This window comes from Lissotriton helveticus, chromosome 1_2 (genome assembly GCF_964261635.1).
Source record: "Lissotriton helveticus chromosome 1_2, aLisHel1.1, whole genome shotgun sequence".
NCBI lineage: Eukaryota > Metazoa > Chordata > Amphibia > Caudata > Salamandridae > Lissotriton > Lissotriton helveticus.
In genome coordinates, this window is record NC_136058.1 from 120,065,753 (window position 1) to 120,072,522 (window position 6,770).

General features: G+C 43.1%; 1 protein-coding gene across 2 annotated transcripts in view; it reads right to left on the bottom strand.

Moving 5' to 3' along the window:
• The window catches only part of FGGY (FGGY carbohydrate kinase domain containing), a 2,115,431-nt gene extending 2,114,524 nt beyond the window's left edge, over window positions 1-907 (bottom strand). The window contains exon 1 of one of the 2 annotated variants that reach the window (XM_078669875.1): window positions 769-907. The gene's annotated coding sequence lies outside the window, so the exon portion shown is untranslated. The remainder of the gene's footprint in view (window positions 1-768) is intronic. The other variant, XM_078669881.1, reaches the window with a different exon arrangement.
• Between the last annotated feature and the right edge of the window lie 5,863 nt (window positions 908-6,770).

Here is a 6,770-nt window from a genome sequence, read left to right on the forward strand (position 1 = left end):
ATAGATAGGTATCCAACTGTAAAGCCCCCTAAAGCATGTTTCGTGTAAGTGATGACTGAGTTTGGTCTGATGAAAACCACACTTACAATCATATGTCAACTACTTCAGCCTGCACGCCTATCCACCACTGAACTATCTGTATGTGTTAAATAAACAATTCTATTGCAAAATAGTTTTAATAATTACTCTTACAGCAGACTACACGACTATTATAATATATTGCTGTCAACAAGCCCCATGTTAGAAGTGTCCTGTTTTTCTAGTCAAGACTTTGATGCTTTCTGGAAAAAAATAAAGTTAACAATCCCGTCATAAATATTTCTTTTGGGCTGAAAACCACTAGAGGATATTAGTTGCCGCTGTGACTGGTATATCGAAAACAAGGAGGTAATGCCTATTTTCAGTAGTTACACTTACACGTTAAGAGTGCGTTCAGGGACAAATAGGGAACATTAAATGTTATAATCTCTTACAAGAGTTTCACAAAATACCTATTGGTTTTAATTCCTATCCAAATAAATCTGAGAAAATATTGACTGACTGGCGAAAGTTAATCATAATAAACATAACAGTGAGACATTTAATGTTATAACTCACCATTTTCAAAACAAATTCTGAATTACATGGGAAATCGCCACTTTGTGTTAAAAATAAAAAGGCAGCCAGGAAGCGGTAGACTGTTAAGCAGCATACAACATCAAACTATATGAACTACTGAATGAATGAATAAATACAAAATATATTTTTTTACAACGGGAAGTCACTTACTTTGTTGAAAATGAAATATTCAACTTAGCTAGCAGTGGGAAAGCAGATGAGACAAACGTGATACAGCTTTCCTTTTGGAAAAACAACTGTTAATAACTTGCGAGGACTTTGTACAGCAGTTCAGGCTCAGATTCGTGCTGTTTGTAAATATCCGGGATAAATATGTGAGGCATTTTGTGATTGGCCATTTGTACATGAAATCTGATTGGCCTCCTCTTTTTACTGCACGCTGAATAGTTCTTGTCATTTACAGAACACTTCTTCCAGATATTTTACATATACATTTTTTTTTAGCGCAAATCACGCTGAGATCATGCCTTTCTTCGCGTTCTCTTGCATACTTTTAAACATGCATTTTTCAAAGTAGAAAAGCAATGCTGCATGCGTCAAAATGCAAGGAAACCTATCGGACTGGATAAACGACTAACAGCCTGATTCATCAAGCTAAATTGCACTCGCAAAGGGCAAGATTCTCAGAATCTTGCCTTTTGCGAGTGCAATTTTTGCATTTGGGATTCATCATCCCAAATGCAAAAATCGCTATTTAAGAATTCGCATATTTGCGAGGAATTGGATTTAAGGAATCTCTAATAGAGATTCCTTAAATGCAATTCATCAACCAAATAGAAATAGCGAAATCGCAATATTTGGTCTCAATTTACCACCAGGTCTGACTTGGTGGTAAATTGCGTAAATAGTGTAAAAAGCACTTTAGTGCATTTTTTTCTTTTGCATGTTACACACACACATGTCCTTTGGACATGTGTGTGCGCAACACCTGTTCAAATGTGCATTTTAGGGGTGCTACAGGGTGTCCTTTGGACACCCCTGGCACCCTTAAAATCGCTATCTGATTTGCGAGTAGCAAATTGCTACTCGCAAATGAGGGATACTCCCCATTCATTCCTATGGGCCTTTTGGCCCATAGGAATGAATGGGGAGTTATTCCTTTTTTTGCGAGTAGCAAATTGCTACTCGCAAATAGAGAACATGTAGGAATCGCTATTTATTTAGCAATTCCTACATGAATACCGTTTTGCGTGTCCTCAATAGCGAGTCGCTATGATTCGCTATTAGGGCCACGCAAAACGGCCCCTTGATGAATCAGGCTGTAAGTCTATTTATTTATTTATTTATGCGATTTTCTATAGCGCGAACTTTACCCGAAGGTGTCAGAGCGCTTTACATAAGCACCAGTTGAGAAACATAAGGATTTAGGATTACATGCGTTACAAAAGAAGGATGCACACGGAAAAAATTGCAAATGTACAAGATGTAAAGTCACACAAGGAGGCGATACACGTGGATATACTCTAAGATAGTAAAAAGGTCTCCTGCATATACTAGTGATTGGAGTTATCTCTATATATAAAGGGAGGGGATAGACATGGATATACTCTAAGAGTCACATAGAAATGGAAGAGAGCGCACCGGTCTACTGCATAGACTAGTGATTAGAGTTATCTCTATATACATAGGGAGGGGATAGACATGGATATACTCTAAGAGTCACATAGAAATGGAAGAGAGCGCACCGGTCTACTGCATAGACTAGTGATTAGAGTTATCTCTATATACATAGGGAGGGGATACACCTGGATATACTCTAAGAGTCACATAGAAATGTGACTCTTAAGCATTGCCTCCGTCCTCATAGAAGTGTATTTCTCAACTCACTCTTTAAAAATGTTTTAATCCCATTGCCTAATAGAAAAACTCACCAAAACTCCTTACGCTGCCTTTTTTGGAAGTTCAGTGGTTGAGAATTACGACTGTGTAGTTTCTTCTCACACGATCTATACCTTACTAGCTCTATGGCTCCCGCTCTGTATTATCACTACCTTCCTTTTCTGGTCCAACTTTTATTGCAGCCATTTGGCATTATTTTACTCATCTACAGTACCCTGCTTTACATATAGTACCATGTGCATTACTCAGTCTTCTGTGATAACTCACATTTTTGGGATAAATGCATACAGCAGATCGCTGCCCCTCTGTGCCGTAGCTGCCCATATGTTTTAATCCCCTATACCATCATATTAGGCAACTAACGTCCTGGTTGGTTACCAGAGCCCCAGTGGTTGTTCACTTCTGGATGAGCTCTACACATGAAGGGTTGAGTCAATGTAAACTAGTGCAGCAGTGGTGGCTCTTCCACTTTGGCGGAGGAGCGTTGTCCCACAGTGGTGCTTTCTATCAGTGGGAAGGAAGTATAAAATGTTAATAACTTTAACTTATTGTACTTTTATGTTTCCTTTGCGGGCTACTGCTCTGCTCACAGAGCGAGGCAGGGAAGGGGAGGTTTGCCCACTCCTAAGTGCACAATAGCTTTTTGGTTCACCCTCTTGGGCCCCCCAAACCAGTCGTGCGCACTTTCCCCTTCTCCATGCAGCCTGCTTTACAGTCTGCATGAAGAACATGCCCACCTCTACAGGCATTGGTTGAGCGCCATGGTACGGCGCTCAGACCAATCACAAGGCTGCATTGCAGTGTTGTGATTGGCTTAGGGGAGGGAGCCTGGCAGCCTGCTTCCTGTTCCTGAAGTCGGAAGCAGGAAAGCAGGAGCAAGACCATGGACAGGGGACCCAGGACCCAGCGGAAAGGTTAAATATTTAGTTTTACTTTTTTTTGTGAAACTGCCTGCAATTGTGACCCCTGTGCCGCCTCCTCACCCTCGAGCCATGCCGGCTGCCCCTGTAGTGCAGTCACAGCCGGTGCAGGTAAGCGCAGGTGGAAGCAAACAGACAACAGAATAGGAAAACAATAAATAAATAAAACCGTTTTCTGTCGACTCCCCCCACCCCTGTGCCCTGCCTCACCGAGCTTACCTGCATCAGCCGCGACTGGACTAGTGCACTCTTCTCTCACAGTTCTTCCCTCCGCTCCATTATTAAACGCTGCAACTCAAGACAAGATATGAGCACCTTTCTGGCCACTGATGCACAACATCGAGAAGCTTCCCACATAGGTTCACATCAATACACAACACTCTTCCAACCAGGCACCCTGCACTGCGCTGGCTGTTTGCTACTCATTTGGGCAATACAATTCAAAGAGCACAGTTGGTGTGGGTGGAGCTGCTATGTGAGGCACGCACTGCGCAGCTCAGCCTGCCGACTACAATTGATCTGCGGCCCACACACATTTGTATTATATACTGGAAAGCAATTAGCAGAGACTATGAGGCTGTAGCTGTCGTCCAGTGCACCTCTTTGAAGAAGTCAATATGTCACTGTTGGAAATGACCATCTTTTGTGTGGTATTCCCCCAGATTTTTGCCTTTCTTTAAACCCATTTTTGCTGGCTGTAGGACTCTGTACAGTTAACTCCTGCTAACCAATGGTAAAATGCATGTGCTTTTGTCTTGAAAGATGTTAGAATTGGCATTCCCATAATTGGTACAATGAATTTACTTGTAAATTTATAGTAAATGGTACCGGATGTACCCAGTGGCTGTGAAATTGAATGGTACTAATGGGATGAAGCACCCACTATGACACTGGCTAAGATAGAACTATAAAGCATGTCTCCAGGACTTCCACTGCAGGCTGTGTGTACAGTTTTAAACTGCCATTTTGACCTGGCAAAACAAACCGTTTGTCTGGCCGAAACGTTTACTTGGTAATACTTATAAGTCACTTCTACGTTTGGCCCTACATGCCCATAGAGCAGGGTGCATTGTAATTAAAATGTAGGGTATGTGTATTTAATGTTTGACATGTCCTGGCAGTGAAAACCCTCCAAAGTTGTTTTCCATTGTTACAAGTCTGGTTCTCCCATAAGAAAAACACTGTGTTACACTATAACACCAGGTGCTTAATTTTAGTTTGGGAGCGATTAGAACCATGATTCAAGGACTTATTTTCACAGTAATTTAAAATCCAATGTAATGGTCAAGTCAGATTTGATATTACGATTATATGAAATTCCACTTTCACATAGTTGTAATTTTCCTACCTAAAGCCAAAAGAGCATTTCTGCCAGTGTCCAGTGGCACATTCCTGCTGATGGCTCCCTTGTGGTGAGATAGGGATTGCTCCTAGATAGTGGAAAAAGGGCTTGGGTGTAGACAGGTGTTTTTAATCCTATTGCAGGATGGACTCGGTGCTGTGCCCAGCCCCTTCCTGAGTTTCAAATGATGCATATCCTGTCACTGGCAGATGTGTTATGTTAAATGTTATGTTAAAATATTTGTACAGCGCACGGACACCAAGCGGTTTCATGGTGCTAGGAGCGGAAGGGCAGTAATGGGAGGCAATATTACTCGTAGGCTTGCCGGAACAGATGAGTTTTCAGGAGTTTCCTGAAAAGAGTGTTGCAGGATGTTGATCTGAGTTCGTTCGGAAGTGAGTTCCATAACCTGGGGGCCAGAAATGAGAATCTGAGGCCACCATGTTTTTTCCGCTTGAAAGCTGGGATGGTAAGCAGGTTATGGTGTGAGGAGCGAAGAACGCGGGAGGGGGCATACCGATGGATTCTGGAGGTGATAAAGACAGGGCCCTGATCAGATAGTGCCTTGAAGATGGTACAGCCAAGTTTGAAGATGCAACGTTTAGCCACCGGAAGCCAACAAAGGAGAAATATGTAGGTGTTTGGGCTGGCGAAAGATAAGCCTGGCTGCTTGTTTTTATCCCAGCTGCAGGCGGTGAAGCTGGTAAGCTGGGATGCCAACATAGAGAGCATTGGCATAATCAATACGAGAGGTGACCAGGGCCAAGATGACAAGAGTGAGGGCCTCCGTAGTCAGGAACCTGCAGATTTTCCGGATTCTGCGAAGATGGAAGAAGCATGAAGAGGTAACTGCACTGATCTGGGGTTTCATTGATAGGTCCTTGCAGATAATGACACCAAGACTCTTCACGGAGTCTGCAGGATGGGGGGAGTGCCCAGAGTGGGTGGCCAAAAGCAAGAGTTCCAGGAGTTTGCAGGCCCCCCGGTTAAGACTAGCTCTGTTTTGTCTGGATTGAGTTTCAACTGGCTATGACACATCCATTCGCTAATCGAAAGCATAGTAGATTGAAAATTAGTACTGGATGCAGAGGTGGAATCAAGGTTGAATACCAGCTGAAGATCATTGGCGTAATTGAAAATAATGACCGGAATATTGCGAAGGGAGACCATCAGGGGTTGCATGTACAGATTAAACAAAAGGGGCGATAAGGCGGAGCCCTGGGGGACTCTGCAGGTCAAACTGGTTTGTGCTGCAGAGAAGGTGGATAGATGAACCGCCTGAGACCGCTGATGTAGAATGGATCTGATCCACTTAAGCGCCAGGCCCTGAATACCAGCGTTGTTGACACGGTCGATCAGAAGTTCGTGATCGACCGTGTCAAAGGCCGCCGATAGATCCAAAAGCACAAGTGCCTGGAAGATGTTATTATAGGCTCCATTCCTAAGCTCGTCCATCACAGCCACAATGACAGATTCAGTAGAGTGCGCTGGCCTAAAGCCCGCCTGCTGAGAGTCAAGAAACGGGGAATTCTCGATAAATGAGCTTAGGCAGTTTGTAACATGGGCCTCTAATATCTTACTAAGGTAAGGAAGCAAGGAGATAGGTCGAAAATTGCTTAATACTGAAGGATCTGCATTAGGCTTATTCAGGATAGGAACCCCTGCGGCACGTTTGGTGTCTGGTACAATACCTGTTGCCAGAGATTTATTAAGAAGTGCAAGCGGGGGGTCAGGACAAGCAAGGAAGGCCTCCTTTAGGATCTAAGGAGGATAACAGTCATTAGGTGAGCCAGAGCTCACTTTGTTCTTTAGGGTCAAAAAGGCTGCTTTGGTAATCAAAGGAAAATAATCCAGTGAAAATGGATTCTTACAAGATGCGACCGGCGTGATAAGATGAGTGGGGGTGGGAATATTATTTTTAATATCAGCATTTGTATTGATAAAGTAGGTGTTGAGCGATTCGCAGAGTGTTTGTGAAGGGGCAGATTTAATAATTACTAGGTCCGGTTGTATGAGTTCATTGACAATAGCAAAGATGACTTTGGCCTTTG